Here is a 15,800-nt window from a genome sequence, read left to right as displayed (position 1 = left end):
TGGCATTACATTACAGTCTGAGTGCTCTGATCTACGCAGAACGCAAACTCAATTGACCCAGGGAACTCGCCCATCTGAAAAGATGACTGACATCAAGGTTATCAAGTGCTGTTTAATGCTGTGACCATTATGAAAGATGTTGTTAAATGGTCTGACCCATTTGCACCTTCAGTGAATGCATTGTAATCCCGCGCTAGGTACTGGATGGTTTCCTGACAGCTATACACACCAGATTAATCCACCCATCTTGTCATCAATGAAAAGATCATACATTGCTACTTCCATGACCTTGACTTAGATAAGTCCATTCATGTCACCAGTAAGCTTTTCTGAGCAAAGTTCCACGATCACTTGCTGAGAAGTCTACCATGGATCTACCCGGGTTGTTGGCACCTTCTTTGCTGCCAACACTATCAAAAGAGAATGCCAACTTCTCCTCCTTCTTCGTGAATATGTAACCTCTTTAACCATGGCGTGCCTTGTGGAGGATCAACGTCATAGTACACTCTGTGATGCCCTTGTACAACTGTGTATTGAGATGCGATCACTAGACAGTCCTCCTGTCCCTCATCCGTACTGACCCTGCCTCAGGATTCACTGCTCTCCGCAACAATGATCTACTTAAGCAACACAGACTTTCAGGTGAGATAGGATGCATCATGAATCATAATAAAAACTTCGTTGTTGACTGAGCCATTCAAGAAGTTGAAAATGAACTACTCAGTCAAGATCCATTGTGCGCGACTATCACGCCACTATCACTGGCAATAGCTGTTGCTGATGTTATTTCGCGCATCAAGTCAAGGGGCCATTCGCCCATGAAATGTGGTTGCAAAGAGACCAGTTCACCAGCGCCCAGCTACTGATAAACGATCACAATCTTATTATCGCACAGCATGCTCAGCTCCTGGCAAACCACTGTGCTAGTGAACAGTCCAAATCTTCAAGAGGTAAAACTGTTAATCCTCCCCTCTACGAGTTTGTGATCTTGTTTGCCTACATGCAGACCGCAAAAGTCATCAGCCCGTGACTGTTACTTAATTACCAGTGTTGACGGCCAATGGTGTAATATCTGAAAGTTCTGTGATGTCCAGCTTTGTCGGACATCATACCGTGTTAAAGAACGTAAGTGCTATAAATACCACAGGCTACAGGTCCTCCACCTCATCTTAGACGTGACACGATAGAAGATTTCTCGTGTCCACCGCGTCCACCGTAGAATCCTCCTGAGCCTCCCTGAATCCAACAAGTTCTCTCTTCGCAGGGTAGACCTCCAGATCTGCATGGGACTTCCTGTACTCAGAGTCGGCCTATCGGGGACCCTCCTCTTTCCTCACCAGAACCAGCCTCTGACGACAGTGTTCCACAGCCACATCCAGTCGACAGTTCCATTGTTGATTCTTCCAGTGATGCAAAGGACAGTAGACGATAACTCGCGAGCTCAACTTCCCAAACACTTAAGTGACTTTATTTTAAACTTTTAAAACGTTGGAGGCAAAAGTCTTTACGTTCCCCTCTTGCGTTTTAAGACAGTTAACCGATGTTGTTAGTAGTTTCTTTATTTGTTTTTTTGCTGACTCGCAGACTTCTTATTTCAAGAAAAATAAGTTGTCACGCCACTACGTGTTGTTGCATTGTTATGTCGCCCTTTCACGATGGGTATTTCTTTCTACTCGTTGTTCTGCGCATGGTCTTCTCTCTCCCTGTCTGAATCGCCGTGTTTGTTGTTGCGTTAGCTTTACATCAATCGTACTAAAGTTCGGCGTTTATCTCCGACATCCCTTGTGTTGTTGTAGTCTTGACTTGATGGTTAAATTGGAATCATTTTCCAATTGGCGCAATGTGAGCAATAGATCTGCTACTGACAACAACGCTGCAGTCAGTACTTCAAAATCCTTGCAATGGTGTAGCCAGCAAGTTCAGAACCAGTTACCCGAGCTATTTTAAAATACTCAAATCAACGGAAGAGTCCTCAACTTTAGTTTAACATCGAGGCCCAAACAATACTTAACCCACAATCATTTGTTTTCTAAATATCCTCTTGGTGCCAACGTGACCAATAGATGTGTGTATATGCATAAGAAGAACCAAGTAAGTATGGAAACGTAATCGCTATGAAAATCATGCCATTTCATCTTCCTCGTTCAATTTTAATGTAAAATTGATCAAGTTCATCTTGTATGTAACCATCGATCGTTCCCTATCATTCTTAAAAATCATACCTGATATTTAATCTGCCTCAAAAACGATTATTTTATTTGAATTTCGGCCGAATTCGACGCCCCCGACGGCCACCTCGCCAAAACATAACTTGTATATTGTAATGTATTTGAAAGGTAATATTACAAACGTCATTGTAAATTATTGTATGTTTTGTATGTTCAACAACACACATAACAAACAATGTAAGACAGCGTCAATTAACTTGTCTTGCCAACAGTCTGCAGTATTAGTGCTACGTTAAAATTGTGCTTAGGTTGATCTGTGCACGTATTCTTTGTTTAAATATATTGCAACGCCTTCAGTAGTCATTACCTTCTGAAATTATGTGGCCTGTTTTTAAATTCATGTAGGATGACATTCTCCAATGTAACGCATATTTGAACTACATTATCGCAACCACTCAATACTGCAGCAAACATTAGCAAGGTAAAGTAAAAGAGTCAACAGTTCTCAGAATGTGCTCTCTATAACTGTCTCTGTCTGTACTTTTTTGTCCCTCAATTCCTTTTATAGAATGTATATAAATTACTGACGCTTCTGACAGAACAAATACTTAATCAAATTACATTGGCCATCAAACGATTTTATGTAATGAGAAGTGATCATAAAAATAATATGATAAGTGTATATAGGCCTATACGGAGAACAAACAGTGCAGGCAGACAGTGTGTAATATTTTGATGTTGAAACAAAGCGCGGGAAAGAAAAAGTAATGCTCATAATCCATTGGTATCACAAAGGCTTTAGTGTGACTTTCAATTATTCTCTGATTCAGAGTGATGTTAGAATTCCGCTAATATTTAGCTTAGTCCAGCCGTCGTGTACTGATAAAATAAGTAGAAATGAACTCTCAATTGGTACAGGTGGCATTACAATAGGAAGTCATCGTTTAGTTGATTTTATTAGCTTTCTTTCTGTTACAAGTCTGCCATTTTAACTTGACAGTTGTGTCTAATGTTGTATTGTCCCATTCGTTCTATATAAGTTTGAAATAATTATAGAGTAAGCTAACCATTCGTTTTTCCGGGAGAATATTTCTGTATCTTCAAAAACATTAACAAGACGTTTTCTGTCACAAAGATACGATATTCAGAAGGCAGAGGCATAACAACATAATACGATAGCGATAATATATATATATATATATATATATATATATATATATATATATATATATATATATATATATATATATATATATATATATATATATATATTATATATATATATATATAGATATATATATACAATAGACAAAATGCTTGATATGCGCTTAGCATATTTACGTATATTGATGTATGCATATGCAGCGTATGTCTTTGTATATGGGACATTTCCAATACGTTGATATGCGTAGCGTATTTCTATGCAGATCATGAGTATACGTAATGCAGATGTTTGCACACTAAGTGTACACTGTAGTTTTGCATTTTATTAGCATACGTACTGTATACTGAATGTATTTGACACATGTACAGAATCAGTATATGTGTATATATTGTTGTATATCAAGCATTTTGCCCAGTGATATATATATATATATATATATATATATATATATATATATATATATATATATATATATATATATATATATATATATATATATATATTATCTTGTTATCTTGTTAACGTAAGTTAAAGTACATGTGCTACGAACTGTAAATAATTCAATTGCATATTTCCGACTTGGTGGATGCCTTGGCAAAGTTAACACCAGTAATTAGCATTCATTGGAGTAAAACAGGAGACTGTATTTATCGTGCAATGCAATAATACAAATCATTGAGTAATATAAACTAACCTGTAGTCCTTGCACATTGCTTTATGTCCTGTAAATATATATCAGGAATTGTGTGGTCGACAGATCTGAGGCCATATCCAAGCAGAATTCCAATAGTGGAAGATAAAACGACCGCAAACACTATGGTAAATAACGCTATTTTTCTTTTCCATGCCGAGTCTGCAATACAGGATTTACATAATCATTTCTTAAACGTAAATCTGAGTTCAATTTACACATTTAATATTGTAATAGACATCAAATCAGGTCCAAGGTAACTATGAAATTTACCAGGTCCAAGGAATAAATCGAAAATGACAAAGGCAATGGGGTCATCTTGAACCACGAAATATTGGTGGTACCAGGTGTCTGAATGGGTAAGCGTATCCAGCCAGCTAGCTGCTGTAAGTGGTACACATTTGAGTAGTCGTTCGGGGCACTTGTTTGCATTTCGAAATATGAGACAAAACAAACAAAACATGACGATGCTTCTATTGGGAGACGCACAACTCTTAGATATTGTATTTCAGACAACAGTACATGTGCTATTTTTTGTTTTAGTCCTCAGTAGTTGTAAATATTTCATCAGTATTAAACTGTAACCCAAATATTATTTACACACTATACCTTTCAGCAAAACTTTCTGTAACTCCTTATGACAATTAGAACAAAGTTTCACGGCGGCATCTCTTTCGCTGGTGATTCTCCATAACTCTGCAGGCTTTATTTCTATTTGCTGTTGTAAGTCTTCGCATTTATCCCTTGGTGATTCGATTTGGCGACACTTTATTCTAGGTCGAACTGCTTATATTGAACAGTAAATGAAATGCAGATGATCACCAGTTAATGGTCTTTCATTTTACTGTAACGTTTACGATACCAAATATATAAGTTGAAAGTTGTCCGACAAGGAGGACGCAAGTCAACAAGCCATGCACTATAAATACAAACAACCGGCATCACTATAACAATTAAGTTGTTCACTTAATGTAATTGTAACTGTGATTCCGAGTTCTGAATGCCCTTACATGAAATTAATATTAAAATAGCGACTTTTTTGGACTATTTTAGTACAATTTTGCACAATTAAGAACAATTACCGTGAAAGTAATTAGCCTACATTTGATAAAATTATTAAGTTTTCGTTTCCATTGACGACGCAATTTTCCCAAATAGCTATTTCTTTGTTTAACCTCTGGGTGGACGAAAACCTGATGACGATACTTTCGCTTCAAAAAGCAATTTTAATGCTTAGGACTAATATGAAAATCCCAGGCAGTATTACGAAAAAAAATGTGCTAGTAATACTACAAAACTTTCGTCCCTTTATGTCGGTCTGTCTATCTGTCTGTCTGTTTGCCTGTATCTGTTATGTCTCTACCCGTCTATCTGCCTATCCGTCAGGCTAGCCCGCTGTCGTCTTGTCTCTGCCTGACTGTTACGCCCTCTCTCTAATGGCAATAACCTCATTGATATATGAAGTATCCTCGACACACAAACGCACGCGCACAAACATAAACATACAAAAGATTATATATATATATATATATATTATATATATATATATATATATATATATATATATATTACTTCAAGTACAAAGTCATGAAATTTATTACTCAGTTTTATGCATCCTGCAATCCTCAGATAGAAGTGAAAGGATAACTAGCTTGACACGCTTACATATGTGATTCGGACGAACCATTCTAATTGTAGGTGGTGTTAAAAATTGATAAATAATATTGTTTTTGTGGCGATATTTTGAAACCAACTCAGAGCGTTTGTTGAACAGTGTTGATTTTTTAGAATTCAAAATCATCATTGATAAATAATTGATAATTGACAAATCCACATTGAAATTGTTATTTTCAGTCTGGAAGGCATGGTTATATTCTAATAAACCATGTGAACCACAGATCGGATAATTAATCAATTGAATATCTTTTATTTTTATAATACTCTAGTATATTCAGTGCAGAAGTGAGCACTTTGATTCAGGTATAGTAAGTTTTTGTTAACGAGATTGATTATATTTACCTACATTCACGTGCCTGTGTAAACTATGGGAGAAAGCGCCCTCAGATCCTTGCATTTTTAACGTATCACGCCCGGCCCGATGCCCAAAATGGAAGTAGCGTGCAGTTCTTAACTATCTCGATTTAGTTACAACGCGTGTTGCTATCCGCAAACGTCCCATTCGTACACAAAACCAGCGAGAGATTTGGAAAACGTCTGCTCGCTCAGATCGTAGTTGCGCGTGGCGACAGTGGAGCCGCGCCGGTGACATCGGCTTATATTTCTAAATTCTAGTGAAATCCTGTGTATACGAAGTGCGTGCCTGTTCAGTATACATTACAAGAAACTGAAATCGCGCTTTTATCATTCTTACACCTCGATTTTAGCCTTGATCTCTGTTGGTCGAGTAACAATACGCATATTGCTTTACGCGTTCTGGAATTCTGCAGGTAAACAAGTGACGTCATTATATATGTCAATCCGCGACGGGAAGCGGTCATCGTATTTATGAAAAACTGACACAAATTGCGATAATTTTTTGATATCGCACGCATTTTTATCTCCTAAACAATGTTGAATTTTAAGTAAACTACATATTTATCATTCCATAGGTATATGATAAAACCTTTACGGCCCTGATACGGCTTTTGCGGCCCTTGGTCGTACGGCGTAAGGGCCCTCGCACGCGCGGGCCCTTCCGCCGTACGACCTCGGGCCGCAAAAGCCAGCCGTATCAGGGCCGTAAAGATTATTATTCTGTACCGATACATTTGAATTTTATGGAATTACTGTTCATTATATATATTATTTCATTTTACTTAAAGAGTCTGTGTCATTTGTCGAGTCCCAACATTCATCGTGGTATACCCTAACCGCAATGCAACCGCATTTTTCACGAATTCCCCGACCAAATTCACGAAGTTAAATGTTAAAAGCAAAGTTGATTTTACGGAACTAGTTCATACACAGAATAGTATGTGCATTGAAAAACGGCACTCTAAAGTAAATGCCAACTCAACGAGAAGTATCTGCTACTGCACTGTACCACTCCGTCATTATGCCATGTAGCTAACTCTTTGCAAGTTACGACAACTGAATAGTATGTGAGATATAAATGGATGAAGTCGCTATTTATCTGGCTACATTTGAAAACAACATTTGAGTTTTGCTGAAAATGAACCAAAAATGAATGAATTTTGAATAACGCACATTCAAACTGTCATCCATCAAATGCACATAATATTCATAATATTAGACTTTACTGTTGACATATAAGAACGACTTTTTCAGCTAATTATGTTTGGACAAAACATTATTAAGTGGGACAGTTGATAAAGCGTGTAACATAAATTCCATTGAAATATTATTGTAAGTTTAATAAGTGTTATTACTTCCCTTCCAGCCAAATTTTGTTATACTTTTGAATTATTGTGGACATATTCTGGCAATTAAAGCCACATTAGTTGTATTTTAAAATTGATGTTTTTACCAAGATCTTATTTTGTCTTTAAAATACATTTTTAACCCCTAAATCATTTGGAAAAGCTCTAAGTTCCCCGTCCAGACTGTTTACATGACGATAACATTCAATGCTATTATTAGACATTTTATTTTTGTCCAGGCTCTTAATTTACAAACTTTGAACATTAATATTGAGTGCAATATCTTATCCTGGTAAGACTAACACTTTGAATTTCAACAGAAGGGAGAACAGTACAATACAAGCACATTTTTTGAAGAGATAATGAAATATTACCAAAGATGACAGTAATCGTTCCTCGAACCATTTGTTTTGCAGAAATAAAAAACCCAGGGATCTTAAAATGTATCATGAGTGGACTGACTTACCTTGTAAGCTTTGCGGCTTTGCTTCTTGTCCAGAGTTTTCATCCCTGTTACTTTCATGTCTTTTTTTTTTTTGGCACTTTACCACAAGAATCGAAATGTAGAACAGATCAAGAGAATTTAGAGTTAACTTTTAGATAGTTATAATGATTACTTGAAATCGTTGTTGTGGTAATTAGGTCCCATGAAAAAGTAATTATATCATAATTGGTGAGACCGACGAAAACCGAGCAAATGCTAAGCTACAGTACACTTCAGCATTACCTAAATTGGTATGTTTGTTTTTATACAGCAGTGACGTCACCCTCAGACAAGCTTTGATTGACAGCATGATGACAGAAGGCCTGTTGTTAATCAGATCTTGTCCATTATCCTTCGCATAAGGACTACATGTCTTTGATTAGTAAATGATAAACATTATCTGACTTGCACATGTTACATTTGCATGGGATCAATGCTTCACAAACTTACTGTCTGTTGCACTATGTTCACGCTGGAATTGGCATACTCTTTCTTTCAATGGTTCTTTTCCCATCTCTCCAAACAGCTGTATAAGCAAATCTAAATTATTTTCCTCTATATCACCATGGTCCTTTAAGTGATGGAAGACATCCAATGCGCTTTTAAGCTTATCCATAACTTCCTTTGACACCTGTTTTTTCTCTGAGTAGGTACTTCATTTCATTCACATCGTTACAATCCAGGCTTTTTGCTAGGTCTCGAAACAAGCTGTTGAGTGGTCTGATGGTTGATTTCTGTCGATAGTGTGCCATGGTGACAAATTTCCCAGATTCACTTACAGTATTTACATTGTTTCCGAAGTGTCAATTTTATCATAGTGGAGCTCCAAAATATCAATGTTATCTCATTGACACTCACATTCCATGCAGTTAATAGGCGACAGCCACGATGCTTCTGAAAAGGTTCTAGCTCATCAAAGACTAGGAAAGTTGGACCTCTAAAGAAAAACCATACGTAAATATACCATACTGTGTTATATTAGTGCAATATCTTAAAGCAGAAATCATTTTATGTAAATTCACGCATGCCGCTTGTAACTACAGATCATTGTCTAAGACTTGACACACTTATACACTCAGTATACATGCGGTCACACTGTTTTCCTCAAAGAACATTATGCCTTTGATGGTAGACTTATATTGAATAAAGTATATTGTATAGAATCGTACTGTGTGATCACATAAATTAGGCTAATGGAATATATTATTTAGCGCTTATATCATTAAATCTAAAACAAGAGCAACACCTTTTTATGTATTTGTTTGCTTTATCTCTACGCGAACAAGTTAAGTTATCAGACCTAGCTACTGTATTGTTTTTGGATATTCTGTAACCTAAACATGCGACACTTTAATACATGAATATATTTTGAAAACACAACAAACAGAACACAACCAAAATCTATTCTCAGAAAAATTCTTTGCCTGTAACCTACTGCTAATGTCTATCAATATGTCGAAATATCATGACTAGTGTCCAATCCGTACAGTTAAATGGCGTTGGTCGTCACGCTGCGCGTGCGCGACTTTTTATTGATCAACATATTTTTTTTTTTAACATAAGCCTTCTCAACTTCAATCGGAGTGAGATGGAAGTGGTCTCTTAATTTGTAAATGCCTCTGTAAGACTCAAGATCATATGACAGTAAAATATTAAGATCGGACATGAACTTCAGTGGTGTATTTCTATTTATAAACTCGTGTAAGGCTACAAACATTGAGACGATATACTATCAACTAAGTTACGGTGAGCAAATAGGGTTGATAACGCGCGGTCACGTTGGTTGTACACAATGCTATGTAGAGTACGGCAATAAAACATAAATGAATGATCGACATGTATATATATATATATATATATATATATATATATATATATATATATATATATATATAATATATATATATATTATATATATATATATATATATATATATATATATATAATTAATTAAATAAACAGATTACTTCAAGTACAAAGTAATGAAATCTATTACTTAAGTTTCATGCATCTTGCAATCCTCGAGGACATCTGTATACTTATATATATAATATATTATATTATATATATATAGATATATATATATATATATATATATATATTATTATATATATATATAAGAATATATATATATATATATATATGTGTGTGTGTGTGTATATATATATATGTATATAATGAGAATCTAGGACTTGTAGTTGTCACTCTACAGGCTGTTTCATGCACTAGGCAATCATCACGAGTGAGTATTTGGCGGGAATGGGACTGTTTATATTGTGTTGCAGGTGAGTATGCATATTCAAATAAACGGTTGCGGCCAATGGCAAGTCAGTCATTAAGAGGAGGAATTGGCTGCGGTGTCTACATTTTGAGAGGAATTCTGCTCGTTTGTTAAGGGTTGATTTGCTGTCTGAATAAATAATATAGAGCTTTTCTGTTATGCAAAGGTGGAAGCGTTTGGTTTATTTGAATAGGGGGAGCTCTGTCGATGATTGATCATTTGATATCGTAGTTTATGTTGTTGTCTTTGAGTTTCCATATGAATTTTGATAGTTCTGTGCTATTTCTGTGCTTGGATGTTTTGAATGTGTACTTGTAGTACGTGTATCCATAGACAGTAGAGGGGGCCTCTAATGTCTATGGTTGAACAGGGGATTGTACCAAATGATTCGTCTGCTTCTTTTGTTTTCCTTGCTTGGTGACGGGGGCTCGTACTTCGTTTTGTATGAAATGGTCTGTAGAGTGACAACTACAAGTTCCTAAATTCTCAGTATTACCGCCCTGCAGTAAAGCATTGAGCACTATACTTTCTCTGTATTGACAAGCGAACCATTTTCGTTTATATATATATATATATATATATATATATATATATAATATATATATATATATATATATATATATATATATATATATATATATATATATATATTATATATATATATATATATATATATATATATATATATATACTGAGAATCTAGGAACTTGTAGTTGTCACTCTACAGGCTGTTTCATGCGCTAAGCAATCATCAGGAGTATGGCTATGATATTTCGACCATTTTCGTATATATATTATATATATATATATATATATATATATATATATATATATATATATATATATATATATATATATATATATATATAATATATATATATATATATATTATATATATATATATATATATATACAAGTTCGGAAGGCAAGCGCAGGACAAGGGAGATGCTGTCGCATCGATAAGGGAGAACAGTCACTGCGTTGACGTACACGGATATAAGAGATTCCGGCTCCAAAATGTACTGGCCCCTCGACAGACTTGACACAGGACCCACTGTTGATCACAATTGCTAACTTATCCTAGTATTACGTGGAACGAAATAGTCAAATAACAGGAAAAAATAGACAAAACTTTGGTACGAAAATCGCACGGCTATGCGCAGGGACGTGTAGAGAGATCCTGTGATACAACGGTCATGAGTGCGATCGAACAGCCTAGTGTAGGCCTACCGCTGATACGCAAACTGGCAGCTATTAAGTTTTTATATTTTTATCTTTTATTCCTTTGGATCCGTGTAATTTGCATTGTGCAAAATTCACTGCATGAAATCGGTTGTTTACACTTTCGGTTACTTTTGTTAGGAAGACTACAGATTAATTTATGTTTGCAGCTAAGAAATGTGATATGGTGAAAACGATTTCAAATACAGCCAACTTTAGAAAGCAGCCTGTTTGGTTTCGCAAGCAACGTAATGAGTTAAAAAACAAAACATATCTTTTATTAAGAAAATTTAAAACTGTTTGTAGAGAGAAAACAGGGGTTTGCAATTATGATGTGAAAAAGAAATCGACAATTTTCTCTCTTTCTGATTAAAAAATGTTTTGGGCGTCACAGACGATTAGCATCTATAAATTGTGTACGAATTAATGTCATGCCTAATGAATTTTATAATTACTTTAGTAAACGTTTGGTACCAAATGAATCTGCTGAAGATGATTTTTCCATGTCTGATGAGTTGGAAAATCTTTTGAGCTCTGTAGATGGTTTTGAAAATGAAACAGATGTTGGCTATGATATTTCGAATTCTCCTATCACAAATGATGAGATTGACAGAGCAATATGTAAAATAAAATTTGGATAGTCAGCTGGACCATATGGTATCCTAAAGGATTTTTAAAATGCACGATTTATTTTTATTCCATATTTAAATGTTGTTTTCAATAGACTTTTTGAGTCTGGAACATTCCCAAGTGATTGGGTTAGAACTAATATTATATAGGGCTCAGCCCTTGGTGTCGCGCCAGGGGTTAAGATTGGCAATGTTATTTGTATTGATTCATGATAAACTGTAATTGTTACTTCATAAACGTTTATATGACAACTATGCCCAGTTTCCCTCTGATGAAAGCAGTTCACGTACTTACACGACGTCAAACCCTGCAGCAGGGCAGGTATAGATTTTTTGTAGCGTGTAAAAAATTTGGACAAAAATTGGCAATTTTTACAATGATAACAGCCTATTGCGTTAAACAAGGGACGTATAATGCAATAATTATCATTGCAATGGTAACCGCACTGCCCACCTTCCACTTGCAAGCTGAAAACTATAGCGTTCCGTCTAAAACTTGCAATTTTTGAATCTAATTATTGACACAGGGGGCGCTCTTCTATAATTCAATCCCAGCATTCTTTGCGTATGCCCCCGTCCATATGCACGACAGTTTTCTCCGTTTATCTGTATCAACGATACTTTGTATCAGCGACAAGGTGTATAATAACATTTACTGGCTAATAAAAGAGGTATATTTTATAAAAGGCATGTTATATCATAATAATTTGTTTCGTATTTGTTTATTTACGAGTACTCAAAAAAAAAAAACATGGCGGCGCCCGATGAGAAAGAAGGGTACACTTCCGGTTACTCGCATAGTATATTATGAATAAGCGCATGCGTAGTCAGTAAGCCGCTGGCGCGACTATTATCATCCCACTTTACAAGAGTGGTTCTGTTGAGTGTCTTGAAAATTATAGGGGCATATCTTTACTCAGTATTTTCAGTAAAATTTTCACTTCGATTCTAAATAATCATTTGACCTTCTGGTCTGACGCACTTTAGAAAATTGATGAAGCACAGGCCTGTTTCCGTAGAGGCTATTCGACCATCGACATAATTTTCATCCTGAATTCTGTCATTGAAAAGTATATTTCTCGCAAACGTGATCAATTTTACTAAGTTTTTGTCTGTTTTTCGAAGGCATTCGACACTGTGGAACGTCAACGACTATGGTACAGCCTTTTAAGAGGTTGGATCAGCGGAAAATGTTTAAAATGCTCCATGCCATGTATCAAGATGTCAAGTCATGTGTTCTTGTTAATAATCAGCACACTGATTATTTTGCTTGTCCACTTAGTGTTAGCCAAGTTGTATGCTTAGTCTTTTTTTTTCATTTTATCAATGAATTAATCTATGTAATTCATGACAGGGGAATCAGGACATTCAACTCTTCCCCGATATTGTAGAAAATTTTTGTTTGTTATTTGCAGACGATGTTGTGCTTCTTTCAGATACTGTTTTCGGCCTACAACGCCTGTTTAATTCTTTGGAGTCATACTGTAAAACTTGTAAATTAACAGTGAACATGACAAAGACAAAAATCATTGTATTTAAAAGTGGTGGTATTCTTTCTAAATACGAGAAATGGCATTTTAGCGGAGAACGTGTCCAAGTTATATCGTATCATAAATATTTAGGGGTAATATATTCATGTAGACTAAAACGATCTGTGGCTATAAAAACATTAGCACAACAAGCACGTAAATCCGCTTTGGTTATCTGTAGAGTCACGAGAAAAATTGCAATGTTTCATTATGATACTTTTTTTCAGAATCTTTGATACCATGATTCTCCCTATTTTATCTTACGGTTCAGAAGTGTGGGGTACAATATGTGTATGAGTATGGAGAGAATCCATCATCATGCTTGTAGAATGTTTCTAGGAGTATCTAGTAATTCTCCAAATGTTGATGTTCTGGGAGAGTGTCGGCGTTACCCAGTATATTTGCACACAGCAAAAAAATGTATTAAATACTAGACAAACCTGGATAAAATGCCACAAAATAGATATCCCAGAAAACGTTACAATATGTTATACTATATTGACAAATCTGGCATTAGATCAAAACAAACTTTGGTAAGACACATGAAAAAATGTTGTATGCATGTAATTTTACAAGATGTATGGGAAAGACAGGAAATTGAAGATAAAGATAGGTTTATGAACACCTTTTTAAACAAGCTTAAAGAAAATATGTATGTTATGTGGTATAGTGATGCTATCATTTTATAGAGAAATCAAATTTTCTCTTGAGCCTGAAAACTATTTATTTTCTGTAAAAGTTACTGCACATATTCGATCACTTGCTAGGCTACGTTGTTCTTCACAATTATCTACGCATTGAGGTTGACCGTTAATAGAGAACAACGAGTTTGTTTACTATATGATAGTAATACAATTGAAAATGAGTACTATTTTCTTTTGATTTGTACACTTTTTGAAAGACTGATTCAAAGTATATCCCAGCAATGTATTTAAATCCACCTTCGGAAAGATATTTTATTCGACTTTTGACCACAGATGATGCAAATACTCTACAGTGTTAAGCTGTGTATGTATTTCATGCCCTGAGATTGAGAAATGAGTTGAGTGATATGCAAAGTTTTTAAAAGAGTATTATTCTAGAAATAACGGGCGACGCGCTGACCATTCACGTTTATTTGTGGGCAAGGGCGAGAGGAAAGCCAAAACTAACGGGCGAGGTTTGCCGAGCCCGTTAATTTGGCTTTCCTCGAGCCCGCGCCCACAAATAAACGTTAATGGTCAGAGCGGAGTCTGTTATTTCCATTATATAACGCGCGAACCCAAGAAAACCGTCAAAATTTCCGAAAATTTCAGGAGCGAACGACAACTGGGCCCAAAAGAAACTGAGCAATACGCAATGCACTGTCACGCGCGCTGTAAACCGGGGATGCTTTCAGAAAAAGTATCTCAACTTGACCTACAAGTGCTCTATTTTATTTTGTGATTAATTTTGATTTACGTTTTAGCTGTAAAGTTACGATAATTTGAGTTGTTAATCTTATTATTCATATTCACGGGCATGTAAAAAGACCATTACTGTGTATTTGTGGTCAGTCACGTGATTCAGCTCGACCAATCAAAATGCGACAGGCAGGGCATGGTAATATAATGTATATTAGCTTTTCCTGTTTAGTTTTGTACAATTATTAATGTATGTAAATTATTTTGGGCTGATGGCCTAATACTACTGAAATAAAAACCATTAAGACAGGCCGCCGCTTTAACAAGTGGCAATATTGCAATCATTGTAGTCAACCAGTAACTTTGTGTGGCGGCCTTGTGTATGTTTACAACAGGGGGCTCCTCACGAGCATGCGCAGCCTGACGACAAATGCCTCAACATAATAAAAAAAATGTGTCCTGAATAATACATATCGACTGCTTCATTCTTCTTTTCGAACTAATTTTATGATCGAAAGTCCAAATGGTTTATCCCTCTGGTGCAGGGACTACACATTACTGAACAGTCAAATTGCCTCTTCAACTACTAGTTGTAGCTAGTTGATTATTAATGACGAAACGTCGCCTCTTTTTAACCACAATTATTAAGAATACGTAATACCAGACTATGCAAATTTCAATAGAGTTTAAATAGTGGACGACCGCTGACTGAACTACGCTGGACTATGAACTTTCAACAGAACGTAGTCTTTACAGAGACCTAACCAATGACAGCCAGAATCGCTTTACTGTCGTCGTAAAAAGAAACCGAATACTGAATAATACAACACATGTAATGTAAATGAGACTTACTGATGATGTTTGGATATG

Source organism: Ptychodera flava, unplaced genomic scaffold (assembly GCF_041260155.1).
Source record: "Ptychodera flava strain L36383 unplaced genomic scaffold, AS_Pfla_20210202 Scaffold_74__1_contigs__length_588402_pilon, whole genome shotgun sequence".
In the NCBI taxonomy this organism is placed as follows: Eukaryota; Metazoa; Hemichordata; class Enteropneusta; family Ptychoderidae; genus Ptychodera; species Ptychodera flava.
Note: the sequence above shows the minus strand (reverse complement) of the source record.